At 58.7% G+C, this 13,742-nt stretch overlaps 1 long non-coding RNA gene across 1 annotated transcript; it reads right to left on the reverse strand.

Moving 5' to 3' along the window:
* Window positions 1-2,592: 2,592 nt before the first annotated feature.
* Window positions 2,593-9,724, reverse strand: LOC142361367 (uncharacterized). The gene is made up of 4 exons (XR_012763950.1): window positions 9,669-9,724; window positions 8,731-9,287; window positions 6,781-6,890; window positions 2,593-2,816 (listed from the first exon to the last, which is right to left on the reverse strand). It is a non-coding gene; the product is annotated as an uncharacterized LOC142361367 (long non-coding RNA).
* Window positions 9,725-13,742: the final 4,018 nt, after the last annotated feature.

The raw sequence follows: 13,742 nt of genomic DNA on the forward strand, positions 1-13,742 counted from the left end.
GACAGCAGAAGAGAGAGACAGAGAAGGGGACACATAAGACAACCGCAAACTGAGAGGGAGAAGGAGAAGAGCACAGAGGGTCACAGACAAAAAGAGAGGGACGGCAGAAAGAGAAAAACAAGACGAGGGAGAAGGACTGAGGAGCAGAGAGAAAAAAGTACAGGGAAAAGGACAGAGATGCAGAAAACAAGGCAAGACTGGAGCCAGAACACAGGGCAAAACTGACAAGGACAGGCAGCGCAACAAAGGGATGGAGGAGGAAAGAACAGTGATGGGCCGCAGCACAGAGGAAAAGAGAGAAAAAGAGCAAGAAGAGCAAGAGAAGGAGAATGACAGGAGGGTGTAGACAGAAAGACTGGGACACGTCAAAGGGGCACTTGGGGGACACACACATCGGAAGGGTAGAAAGGAAAAGGGAGGGATGGGGAGCAAGACAGCGTGATAGAGCGAGACGGAGGAAATGGAGTGCAAGGGCGCAGAAAAGCAGAGGTACTGGGAAGAGGAAAGAACGTCAGGGAGAGAAAGGTGAGGGTGGGGAGCAGGAGAGAGGTAGAGAACAAAAAAAATAGCCACAGGCAGAATAACAGAAATACGGAGAATAAAAAATTACTTCCAGGCAGCAGGACAGAGGCACAGAGCAAGAGGAACAAAAAACCACAGGGAGAAGGACGGGTAACACACAGCATGACACTGCGGGAGTGAGAGGACGGAACAGGGCAAGGCAGAGGAATGAGGAGCAAAAAAAAAAAAACAACCCAGCAAACAGAAAGGGAACTGGACAGAGATAGGCAGCAGGGCACAGAGATGGAGAAAGAAAAAACAGCAACAAGGACAGGGAATGAGGAATAGAGAGGAAAAGAGCGGGACAGGGAAACAAATACAGACAAAAGAAGGGGAGGTACAGGGAAGGAAAAGAAAAGCTGGGGGGGGGGGGGGGGGAGGAGGAATCACAGCAGCATGGGAGAGAGAAGGATCCAGGGGAGGGCCCGGGACGAAGAAGAGGAGCGACAGGGCCCCGGAGGCCCGCCACTCACCGCAGATCTCGCTCTCGGCGCTGCCGGGAGACTCTGCCGCTTCAGGCGCTTCTCTCTCCTGCGCTCCTCCCTTCCTCTTCCGTAAGTCCGGTCGCTTGGCTGTCCTACACCTAAGAAAAAACGCGCATGTGTCGCGGCTCTTAGGAGACGAGGCTCCCTAGGCACGTAGCCTCGCTCGCTCACGCGCTCCACAACCGTACCATGCTGCTGCTGGTGACACATACAGACCCTGCGGGACACGCTGGCGGCCTGGCCTGCTGCAGGCTACCAAGAGGGAGCCTTCCTCACCCGCAGAGGCAGGCTCTCTCCTGCCTGCGGAGCCAGGCAGCTGCCAGCCAGGTGGCCTTCCATTTTTTCTTCTTCTTCAGCCTTCTCGGGACTCTCCAGCTTCAGCCCCGCCAGCTCCCGTCCGCAGCCACTCAGCGCTCCGCCTCTCCCTTTTCGCCCCCACGACGCCAGGAGACCGAGGCCCGGCACACACAGCCCTCACAAGCCTGGAGCGGGCGCAGCCAACGGCATCCCCAGGGCAGGAACGGACAAGCGCGGCCCCTGCCACAGAGAAAGAAGCAGCGGCGACCGCGTTAAGGGAGGCCGAGGCACGCTCGAGGCCCAGTGTGCTGCCCGCACCACGGGCCTTGGGGGAGGCCGGGGGCTCCGGGACAGGCTTCAGGGGACGTGCTGGAGCTGGGGGCGGCTGCGCGGGGCGAGCGGGGCCGGGGAGCGCTGCCGAGTTGGGGGGGGTGCCCGCCTCCTTCCCCCCTTCCCTTCCGTCACCTCCCGCCTCTGGCCCCGGGGCTGCCGGCACCCGCCTCGCCTCCAGCGCACCGGCAGCCTGTCGCAGCGGACGGCTCGAAGCTTCCCGTCCCACCACCCTCGGGCAACCACCACGCACCCCCGCACCCGCCGGAGGGGAGCCCGCGCCTCACCGCTGGCCTCTCCGCTCCCCCGCCGCCCCGGCACCCGACACCAGGGCGCCGCCATGCTGCTGCGCCGCACTGCGCATGCGCCACGCGCCGACGGCGCGCCGGAGGGGCCACAGCCTGCGCGCAACGCCTGGCTGCAGTACCGCTCCGGGTCGGGGCAGCGCGCGCCGCCGGCACGGGGCGGCACCTCCGCACGGCTCCGGGCAGCCCCCGACTCGCGGCTCCGACACGGCGCCGAACCCCCGCCCCTCCCTGTCCCCGACACGGACCCCGCCCTCCCGGGGGCTTTTCCCCGGGACGCGCTGCTCCATCCACCTCCCCCCCCACCCCGCGCTCACCTTCTCCCTCGCTGCAGCCGCAGCCCGGCCACGGCTCCGCTCCTCCCTCGGCTCGCACCGGCCCCTCCACGGCCACCCCGGTCACGGCAGCACCGGGCCCTCCACCGGCAGAGGGAGGGGCCGTCGCCATCAGCCGTGCTGCCCACACCTGGGGCTCCCCCGGCCCCGGGCCCACGACTGGAGCCCGGCAGGAACAGGGGGCCGTCGCCCCTGCCCCACAGCCCGTCCCCTCCTGCCTTGGGCTCTGGCGCAGCCCCTCGTCCCGTGCAAACCAAGCACAAATGCAGCCGCGAGGGCAAAAGGGACCGCAGGTCTTTATTAGTCACGCACCCAGCCAGTCCCGGGAGCTGCTCTGCTCCGGGGCTCGGGGCCCCCGATGCTCCCTCTGCCCCTCCGACACCTCGGCAGTCCTTCCCGCAGCTGCGCCCGTTGCTCCAGCGGGGAACACTCGGTCAGTCCGTTCCGGGAGCGATGCGCTGCTCGGCAGAGGCCGCCAAAAATGAGGAGCAGGGCGCAGGCCACTACAAGAGAGGAGAAAAGTGACAGGTGGCTGGACTGCGGCGGTGTAACGAGAAAGCACGAAGCAGGGAAAGGGACAGCGAGAGAAGGACGGGGACAGGCAGTCCCACAGAGATGGAGAAAGAAGCAGCAGGAAGAGAGGAAGAGTGGCAGCAGAAAGAAGAAGAGGGAGCAGGACAGAGACCGAAAAAGGATGGGGGAGCAGGACAGAGGCGCAGAAAAAACCTGCAACGGGCAGCACGACAGGAAGGGAGGAAAAAAGAATAGGGGCAGGGACCCGGACTGAGACAGATGGGGAAAGACAAAAAAAAAAAGCTACAAAAACAGGGCAGAGAGGGAGGAATGAGACAACATGGACAGGGAGCCGGGACCGCAAACGACGGAGGGAAGGGGCGAGGGTGGGCAGGACAACACGAAACAAACCACATAGCTACACGCTACAGGGAAAAGAGGGAAGACTTAAGAAGTAGGGAGCGGGAGCTGAACAAAAGAGAGCCAGAGAGGAAAAAGCCAGAGAGTAATGCGTACAGAAAGAAAGGGGGGGGGGATTCTAAAACAGGGTCATCGGGGAGACAGACACAAGTAAGAAGGACAAAGGACAAAAGCAACAGGCTACGAGGTGGAGAGGGAAGAATCAATGAATATGGACAGAGCGCTGGCCAGAGAGAGACCGAGAAAGGCAAAAGATGGCACGGGTGACAGGGCAGAGAGGGACGAATTTAAAAACCAGGCACAGGGAGTCGGACAGAGGGAAAGGCAGAAATAAGAGGAGAAAAAGTGACGGGCCACGGGGCAGAGAGGGAGGAATGGATAAAGAGCAACAGGGGACCGGACAGAGCACAATGGAGAATGGAAAAAAAGCAAAAGCACGCTCCAGGGAAGACGGAGGGACTGAAGAACAGCGACCAGGAGCTGGACAGCGAGACACAGAGGAAGACCAAAAAACCAACGAAACAAAACCAGTGATGGGCTACAAGATGGGCTGGGGGAAACACAAAACAGCGCCAGGGAGCTGGACACAGAGAGATGGAGACAGACAGACCAATAGCGTGGGGCTACAGGGGGCAGAGGAACGAATTAAACACTGAGGACGGGGAGCCAGACAGAGAGAGAGGGAGATCGCGGAGAACAGTGGTGGGTGCAGGAAGAAGAGGTAAGAGTTAATAAATGGGGACAGGGAGCCGCACAGGGAGGGACCGAGAAAGGCAAACACAGCAGCAGGGCATAGGGCAGAGAGGAAGAACTAAAAAACAGGGGCAGTGAGACAGACATAGAGAGATGGAGAAAAGAAAAAAGCAATGGGTGATGTGGCAGAGAGGGAGGACTTAAAAACAGGCACGGGAAGCAAGAAAGACTGAAAGGGGGGGGGGGCGGCGCTGAATCCAATAGGCAACAGGATGGAGAGGGAGGACTTAAAAGTGAGGGACGAGAAGCTGGGAAGACAGAGAGGTGGAGAAAGAAACAGAATCACAACACGCTACAGTGCCAAGAAGGAAGAAGCTGAACAACAGGGACAGGGAGCCAGACAAAGAGAGCCAGAGAAAGAAAAAATACCGACGGGCCACAGGACAGAGAGGGAGGAATGAAACAATAGGGATCCGGAGCCGGGCAGTCAGAGAGGGAGGAAGAAGAAATAGCCAGGGGCAATAAGGCAGAGAGAGAAGGCGGCAAAAACAGGGATCTGGACCAGATCGATGACAAAAGACAAGGACAGTGATGGGCTATAGGGAGGAGAGGGAGGAATGCGAAGACAGGGGCGAGGCGCCAGATGCGGAGCAAGGCATACAGGAAGTACAGCAAAAGCTAGAGAGCAGAGAGGGAGGAATTAAACCACAGGGATAGGGAGCCGGGGAGGGAGCTGGAAAAAGGGATGCAGGAGGGGAGACGAGGAGGAATTAAAAAATTGGGATCCAGAGCCCGAGAAAGAAGTAAAATTGCCACAGGCTAAATAAAGGGCCCAGAAGGAAGAAATTGAAAACCAGGGAGCAGAAGCCAGCCAGAGAGAGACGCAGAAAGGAAAAACCACGATGGGCTCCCAGATGGAGAGGGAGGAATTTCAAAAAGGAAGGGAGCGGGAGCCATACACAGAGAGACAGAAAAAGGGAAGATAGCAACAGGCCACAGGGCAGCGAGGGAAGAATTGAAAAGTAGGGACAGGAAGCCGGACAGAGCGCAACGAGAAAGAAATGGCCGGGGGGGAAACACAGCACCACCACCTGCGACAGGCTACAGGGCTAGCCCAAGCTGGCCAGTGGAAATATTCCGTACCACAGACGTCACGCACAGCTTATAAATGGGGGCTGGCTGCGGGGCAGGAATCAGCTCTTGTCGTTTCCGCGAGTTGGAACCCGCTCTCGTCCGGGAGGTCAAACTATTTTGGAATTTAGCGAAACTTGCGATTTCCGGGTTCCGCAATCGCTGTTCGCGGACTGCCTGTGAATCGGTCATCGGGTGGTGAGAGAAACTGTACTGCGTATAGTTTGGTTCGCATGTGCGTTGTTGCAATTATTATCATCGTTATTAGAATTATCAGCAGTATTTCCTTTGTTGCCTTACTAAACTGTCTTTATCTCAACCGACAAGTTTGACCTTTTGTCCATTTGTCCTCCGCATCCCGCTGGGGAGGGAACGGGCCGGGGGTGGGGGCTGTGAGCGAGCAGCTCTCTAGTGCTTAGTTGCCGGCTGCCAAGTTAAACCATGACAGACAGAGAGGGAGGAATTAAAAAAAAACAGGACTGGGAGCAATCTACAGAGAGACGTCCGGGAACGAAAGTGTAAACAGCACCGCGTACAGGGCAGAGAGGGAGGAATTCAACAAAAATAGTAAGTAAAGACAGGGAGCCGGACAGAGGGACACAGAGACAGAGAAAACAGCAATGGGCTACAAGACAGAGAGGGGGGGATTAAAAAATCCTGGCGGGGAGCCGGACCGGGAGAGACGGCCAAAGAAATGAAATCGCGCCGTGGCACAGGGAAGACAGGAGGACAACACTGAAAACCAGGGCCTGGGAACTGGAAAGAGAGCGCCAGAGAATGAAAGAACTCCTGACGGGCTCTAGGGCAGAGACAGGAGGAATGAAAAAACAGGGGCGGGGAGACAGAGAGAGACAGAGAGAGAGAAATAAGAGGGGGGGAAAGCAACAGGCCGCAGGCTCCGGAGGGAGGAAGTGCGAAAGAGGGGCTGGGAGCCGCACAGGGAGAGGGTGGAGAAACAGACCTGCAGAAGTGACAGGGTATGGGGCAGAGAGGGAGGAACTTAAAAAAATCAGGACCTTGAGCCAGAAGAGACGGAGAAAATAAAAATGGTGACGGGTAACAGGGCAGAGAGGGAGGAATGAAAAAACAGGGACAGGAAGCCAGAACAGAGAGACTGCGAAGGCAAAAAGTCCCGACAGCTTCCGCAGAGAGGGCGAGGAACTGAAACTTAGAGACAGGGAGTTGGACAGAGAGAGACAGAGAAAGAAAAAGAGAAAAAAGACGGAGATGCAGAAAGGGAAAAGGAGCGACAGGACAGAGAGGGAGGAATTCAAAATGAGGGGCAGGGAGCAGAATAGAGAGAGATAGAGAAAGAGGCAGACGCGCAACGTGCTACGGAGCTGAGAAGGAAGACCTTGAACCAGAGGGACAGGGAGCCGGACAGAGAGTCCCAGAGACGGCAAAAGTACCGACGGGCTATAGGGCAGAGAGGGGGGAAAGCAAAAACCGTGATCGGGAGCCAGACAGAAAGAGATAGGGAAGGAAAAAAAAGCCACGGGCTACAGGGCAGAGAGAGGGAGGACCTAAAAGACGGGGACAGGGAGCTGGTCAGAGATGGAGAAAGCAGGTACACGGGAGCGGGGAGGGGGTTGGAGGGGGCAGGGAGGAAAAAAAAGCCAAAAATCACAGCAGTGTGGGAAAGAGAGGGATCCAGGGGAGAGCCCGGGATGCAGAAGAGGGGCGACAGGGCCCCGAGGGCCTGGCACTCACCGCAGATCTCGCTCTTAGCACTGCCGGGAGACTCTGCCGCTTCAGACGCTTCTCTCTCCTGCTCTCCTCCCTTCCTCTTCCGTAACTCAGGTCGCTTGGCTGTCCCCCACCTAAGAGAAAACGTCCATGTCTCGCAGCTCTGGCGAGACAAGGCTCCCCAGACAAGTAGCCTCGCCTGCTCACGCACTACGCGCAGGAACAAGACAAGAGGGAAAGAGAGAGAGAGAGAGAGAGAGAATGACGAGCGGGCAGCAGAACTGACGGATCAAGAGAGAAACTGAATCAGGGGAATAAAGAACGCTGGAGGGAGACAAACGTACAGGCAACAAGCCAGATGGACGAGGGCAGGAGACACACAGATCAGGACAAAGAGGTGGAGAAAGTGAAAACAGTGATGGGCTGCAGGACGAGAAAAAAGGCCAAGGAGCAGGACAGAGGAGAATAACGGGACAGCAAGCTGGACAGGGGCATATAGCAAGAAACAAAGGGACAGGCAGCAGTATGGAGATATACAGACAAAGAGTTACGGGGAGGATGGAGGACAGAGAGAATGAGAGAAAAGGGACAGGGAGAGGGGCACAGATGGAGAAAGAAATGCTGGCGACAGAGAGAGGAAGAAAGCAACAGGACAGAGGCAGAGAGGTAGAGAAAGGAAGAAAAAAGTAGCGACGAGTAGGAGGCCAGAGGCACAAGGAAAAGACAGGAGGAAGGACAGAGTGACAGAGAAAACCGGTGAGGGACAGGACGCCAGAAAGAAAGATACTGTGAAAGAGAGCGCGACAGGGAGCAGGACGCTGGGACAGACAGCAACCGAGAGCAACCGAGAGAACGGCAGCGAGGCGGAGCACAAGAGAAAACAGGGACTGAGAGCAAGACCGAGGGGTGAAGCAATAAATAATGGGGCTGGGGAGCAGGACAGCAGAAGAGAGAGACAGAGAGGGGGACACTTAAGACAACCGCAAACTGAGAGGGAGAAGGAGAAGAGCACAGAGGGTCACAGACAAAAAGAGAGGGACGGCAGAAAGAGAAAAACAAGACGAGGGAGGAGGACTGAGGAGCAGAGAGAAAAAGGGTACAGGGAAAAGGACAGAGATGCAGAAAAGGCAAGACTGGAGCCAGAACACAGGGCAAAACTGACAAGGACAGGCAGCGCAACAAAGGGATGGAGGAGGAAAGAACAGTGATGGGCCGCAGCACAGAGGAAAAGAGAGAAAAAGAGCAAAAAGAGCAAGAGAAGGAGAATGACAGGAGGGTGTAGACAGAAAGACTGGGACACGTCAAAGGGGCACTTGGGGGATACACACATCGGAAGGGTAGAAAGGAAAAGGGAGGGATGGGGAGCAAGACAGCGTGATAGAGCGAGACGGAGGAAATGGAGTGCAAGGGCGCAGAAAAGCAGAGGTACTGGGAAGAGGAAAGAACGTCAGGGAGAGAAAGGTGAGGGTGGGGAGCAGGAGAGAGGTAGAGAACAAAAAAAATAGCCACAGGCAGAATAACAGAAATACGGAGAATAAAAAATTACTTCCAGGCAGCAGGACAGAGGCACAGAGCAAGAGGAACAAAAAACCACAGGGAGAAGGACGGGTAACACACAGCACGACACTGCGGGAGTGAGAGGACGGAACAGAGCAAGGCAGAGGAATGAGGAGCAAAAACAAAAAAACAACCCAGCAAACAGAAAGGGAACTGGACAGAGATAGGCAGCAGGGCACAGAGATGGAGAAAGAAAAAACAGCAACAAGGACAGGGAATGAGGAATAGAGAGGAAAAGAGCGGGACAGGGAAACAAATACAGACAAAAGAAGGGGAGGTACAGGGAAGGAAAAGAAAAGCTGGGGGGGGGGGGGTGGGGGGGTGGGGAAATCACAGCAGCATGGGAGAGAGAAGGATCCAGGGGAGGGCCCGGGACGCAGAAGAGGAGCGACAGGGCCCCGAGGGCCCGCCACTCACCGCAGCTCTCGCTCTCGGCGCTGCCGGGAGACTCTGCTGCTTCAGGCACTTCTCTCTCCTGCGCTCCTCCCTTCCTCTTCCGTAACTCCGGTCGCTTGGCTGTCCTACACCTAAGAGAAAACACGCATGTCTCGCGGCTCTTAGCAGACGAAGCTCCCTAGGCACGTAGCCTCGCTCGCTCACGCGCTCCACAACCGTACCATGCTGCTGGTGACACATACAGACCCTGCGGGACACGCTGGCGGCCTGGCCTGCTGCAGGCTACCAAGAGGGAGCCTTCCTCACCCGCAGAGGCAGGCTCTCTCCTGCCTGCGGCGCCAGGCAGCTGCCAGCCAGGTGGCCTTCCATTTTTTCTTCTTCTTCAGCCTTCTCGGGACTCTCCAGCTTCAGCCCCGCCAGCTCCCGTCCGCAGCCACTCAGCGCTCCGCCTCTCCCTTTTCGCTCCCACGACGCCAGGAGACCGAGGCCCGGCACACACAGCCCTCACAAGCCTGGAGCGGGCGCAGCCAACGGCATCCCCAGGGCAGGAACGGACAAACGCGTCCTCAGCGCGGCCCCTGCCACAGAGAAAGAAGCAGCGGCGACCGCGTTAAGGGAGGCCGAGGCACGCTCGAGGCCCAGTGTGCCGCCCGCACCACGGGCCTTGGGGGAGGCCGGGGGCTCCGGGACAGGCTTCAGGGGACGTGCTGGAGCTGGGGGCGGCTGCGCGGGGCGAGCGGGGCCGGGGAGCGCTGCCGAGTTGGGGGGGCGGTGTGCCCGCCTCCTTCCCCCCTTCCCTTCCGTCACCTCCCGCCTCTGGCCCCGGGGCTGCCCGCACCCGCCTCGCCTCCAGCGCACCGGCAGCCTGTCGCAGCGGACGGCTCGAAGCTTCCCGTCCCACCACCCTCGGGCAACCACCACGCAGCCCCGCACCCGCCGGAGGGGAGCCCGCGCCTCACCGCTGGCCTCTCTGCTCCCCCGCCGCCCCGGCACCCGACACCAGGGCGCCGCCATGCTGCTGCGCCGCACTGCGCATGCGCCACGCGCCGACGGCGCGCCGGAGGGGCCACAGCCTGCGCGGAACGCCGGGCTGCAGTACCGCATTGCGGCCAGGGGGCGGCGCCCACGCCCTGCCCCGGCCCCGGGTCGGGACAGCGCGCGCCGCCGGCACGGGGCAGCGCGCGCCGCCGGCACGGGGCGGCACCCCCGCACGGCTCCGGGCAGCCCCCGACTCGCGGCTCCGACACGGCGCCGAACCCCCGCCCCTCCCTGCCCCCGACACGGACCCCGCCCTCCCGGGGGCTTTTCCCCGGGACGCGCTGCTCCATCCACCTCCCCCCCCACCCCGTGCTCACCTTCTCCCTCGCTACAGCCGCGGCCCGGCCACGGCTCTGCTCCTCCCTCGGCTCGCACCGGCCCCTCCACAGCCACCCGGGGCACGGCAGCACCGGGCCCTCCACCGGCAGCCACCCCGGCAGAGGGACGGGCCATCGCCATCAGCCGTGCTGCCCGCCCCTGGGGCTCCCCCGGCCCCGGGCCCACGACTGGAGCCCGGCAGGAACAGGGGGCTGTCGCCCCTGCCCCACAGCCCGTCCCCTCCTCCCTGGGCTCTGGCGCAGCCCCTCGTCCCGTGCAAACCAAGCACAAACGCAGCCGCGAGGGCAAAAGGGACCGCAGGTCTTTATTCAGTCACGCACCCAGCCAGTCTCGGGAGCTGCTCTGCTCCGGGGCTCGGGGCCCCCGATGCTCCCTCTGCCCCTCCGACACCTCGGCAGTCCTTCCCGCAGCTGCGCCCGTTGCTCCAGCAGGGAACAGTCGGTCAGTCCGCTCCCAGAGCGATGCGCTGCTCGGCAGAGGCCGCCAAAAATGAGGAGCAGGGTGCAGGCCACTACAAGAGAGGAGAAAAGTGACAGGTGGCTGGACAGCGGCGGTGTAACGAGAAAGCACAAAGCAGGGAAAGGGACAGTGAGAGAAGCACGGGGACAGGCGGTCCCACAGAGATGGAGAAAGAAGCAGCAGGAAGAGAGGAAGAGCGGCAGCAGAAAGAAGAAGAGGGAGCAGGACAGAGACCGAAAATGAAGAACGGGGAGCAGGAAGGAGATGCAAAAAAAACCCCTGTAGCATGAAAGAGGAAAAAAGAATAGCGGCAGGGACCTGGGCAAAGAGAGATGAGGAAATAGAATAGAATAGACATAGAGAAAGCAGTAGATCTGTGACGCGCTACGGAGCCGAGAAGGAAGCCCTCGAATCAAGGGACAAGGAGCCAGACAAAAGAGCACCAGAGACAGCAAAAGTACTGAAAGGCTACAGAGCAGGAGGAAAGCAAAAGTAGTAACCGGGAGCTGAACAGAAAGAGGGGAAGAAGGAAAAAAACGCCACGGGCTGCAGGGCAGAAAGAGGGAGGACCTAAAAGATGGGGACAAGTCAGAGACAGATGGAGAAAGAAGGTACACAAGAGCAGAAAAAAAAAATAATCGTAGCAGTGTGGGAAAGAGAGGGAGCCAGGGGAGGGCCCAGGATGCAGAAGAGGGGTGACAGGGCCCCGAGGGCCCAGGACTCACCGCGGCTCTCGCTCTCGGTGCTGCCGGGAGACTTTGACACTTCAGATGCTTCTCTCTCCTCCTCTCTTCCCTTCTTCTTCTGTAACTCCAATCGTTTGGCTCGCCTCCACCTGAGAGAAAATGCATGTGGTTGTCTTAGAGCTCATACGAGACGCGGCTTCCTAGACAAGAAGCCTCACTGCACACTGTATGCAGGAATAGGACAGAGAAAGAGAGAGAATATGATGAGTGGGAAGCAGAACTCACAGATCGAGAGAGAACTTGAATCAGAGGAATAAACAAGGCAGCAAAGAGAGATAAAGACAGGGAAGAAGCCGGAAGAAAAGGGCCTTTCTGGCCTCTACTCGCACCCCCCCCAGCCTCCCATCTCTTTCCAGCCTCCTATTTTTCTGGCCTCTACTCTCGCCCCCGGCCTCCCACCCCTCTGCAGCCTCCCACCCCTTTCCGGCCTCCTTTTTTTCTTTCTGGCCTCTACTCTCGCCCCCGGCCTCCCACCCCTCTGCAGCCTCCCACCCCTTTCTGGCCTCCTTTTTTTCTTTCTGGCCTCTACTCTCGCCCCCGGCCTCCCACCCCTCTGCGGCCTCCCACCCCTTTCCGGCCTCCTTTTTTTCTTTCTGGCCTCTACTCTCGCCCCCGGCCTCCCACCCCTCTGCAGCCTCCCACCCCTTTCCGGCCTCCTTCTTTTTCTGGTCTCTACTCTCGCCCCCAGCCTCCCACCCCTCATCAGCCTCCTACCTCCCATTTTGCTGGCCTCTACATAATTCAGCTTCCCACCCCTCTGCAACCTCCTACCTCTTTCCAGCCTCCACTCCCCGCCCCGAGCTTCCCACCCCCGTCCCCACACACTGACAGAGAGAGAAAAACGACAGTGAACAGGGAAAAAGGTATTAAGAAACAAAGAAAGGGTCAGACGAAGAAGAGGGTGGTTAGGGTTGGAACCCCAACACAAACCAGCAAGGGGCTAGTGGACAGAGAGAGAGGAAGAGAAGAAAGGGCCGGGAAGCAAGACAGAGAAGGAGAGAAAGGCAAAAAGGGAGAGCCGGCTGGACAGGGACGTATAGCAAGAAACAACCAGACAGGCAGCAGGACAGAGACACAGAGACAGAAAAACTGGGGGACAGGAACCAGGACAGAGTGACGGCCAGAGGAAACAAGGGCCAGGGAGCAGGACAGCGATGGAGAAAGAAGCACTGCGGCAGCAGGGTAGAAAGAGAAGGAAGAAAGGCCAGAAGAAGGATGGGGAATGAAAGAGAAGGGAAAGAGAAGGACAAGGAGCAGGACAGATTGTCAAAGAAAGGGAGTGGGACAAGGTGATACTGAGAGAGAAAAAGGGGACAGGGAGGCAGGATAAAGTGAAAGACAGGCAAAAATAAGAGACAGGGGAGCAGGACAGAGACGGAGGGGGAAACGCCTCGGCTGGGCAGCAGGAGAGAGAGGCGGAGAAGGGGAAAAACAGCACAAAACCTGGGACGGCCAACCTGGGTGGGCGGGGAGCAGGTCAGAGAGCCGGAGAAAGGAAAAACACTGCTGTGGAGCAGCAGAGGGGAACGGAGAAAGAAAGAGAGCGAGGGGGAGCAGGGCAGAGAAACGGAGAGAGAAAATAAGTGACGGGGAGCAGGGCAGAGCACTAGGAAGACGAAAATAAGACAAGGGAGAAGACCGAGGAGCTCAGAGAGAAAGAAGGGTCGAAAGAAAACGCCAGAGAAGTAGAGAAATCAAGAAAAACAGGGACGAGGAGCCTTGGAGAGACGGAGCACGAAAATGTTGGGCCGGTGAGCGCGAAAGAGGGAGAGAGAGACAGGGGCAGGGGGAGGAGATGAAGAAGAAAGGAGAGACAAAGATGGCAACGGAGCACAGGACACACAGGCAGAGAGAGAAAAAGGACAGTGAACAGGAAAAAAGGGACCGAGAAACAAAGAAAGGGTCAGATCTAGACAAAGAGACCAAGAAGGGGGGGTGGCGGGGGGGGGGTGCAGGGAAACCCCAAAACAAACCAGCAAGGGGCTACAGGACAGAGAGGGAGAGAAAGGGCCATGAAGCAGGACAGAGAAGGAGAGAAAGGCAAAAAGCGAGAGCTGGCTGAACAGGGACGTATAGCAAGAAACGGCCAGACAGGCAGCAGGACAGAGAAACAGAGACAGGGAGCCGGCTAAAGAAATTCTGGAGGGAGAAAAGGAGGGAGAGGGAGCAGGACACAAACACAGACAGAAGACGGGAGGTACAGGGAAAGGGAAAGAAAAGGAAAAAGAAAAATAAACCAAACAAAACAATCACAGCAGCGTGGGAGAGAGGAGGATCCAGGGGAGGGCCCGGGACGCAGAAGAGGAGCGACAGGGCCCCGAGGGCCCACCACTCACCGCAGCTCTCGCTCTCGGCGCTGCCGGGAGACTCTGCTGCTTCAGGCGCTTCTCTCTCCTGCGCTCCTCCCTTCCTCTTCCGTAACTCCGGTCGCTTGGCTGTCCTACACCTAAG

Source organism: Opisthocomus hoazin, chromosome 5 (genome assembly GCF_030867145.1).
Source record: "Opisthocomus hoazin isolate bOpiHoa1 chromosome 5, bOpiHoa1.hap1, whole genome shotgun sequence".
Taxonomy (NCBI): Eukaryota; Metazoa; Chordata; class Aves; order Opisthocomiformes; family Opisthocomidae; genus Opisthocomus; species Opisthocomus hoazin.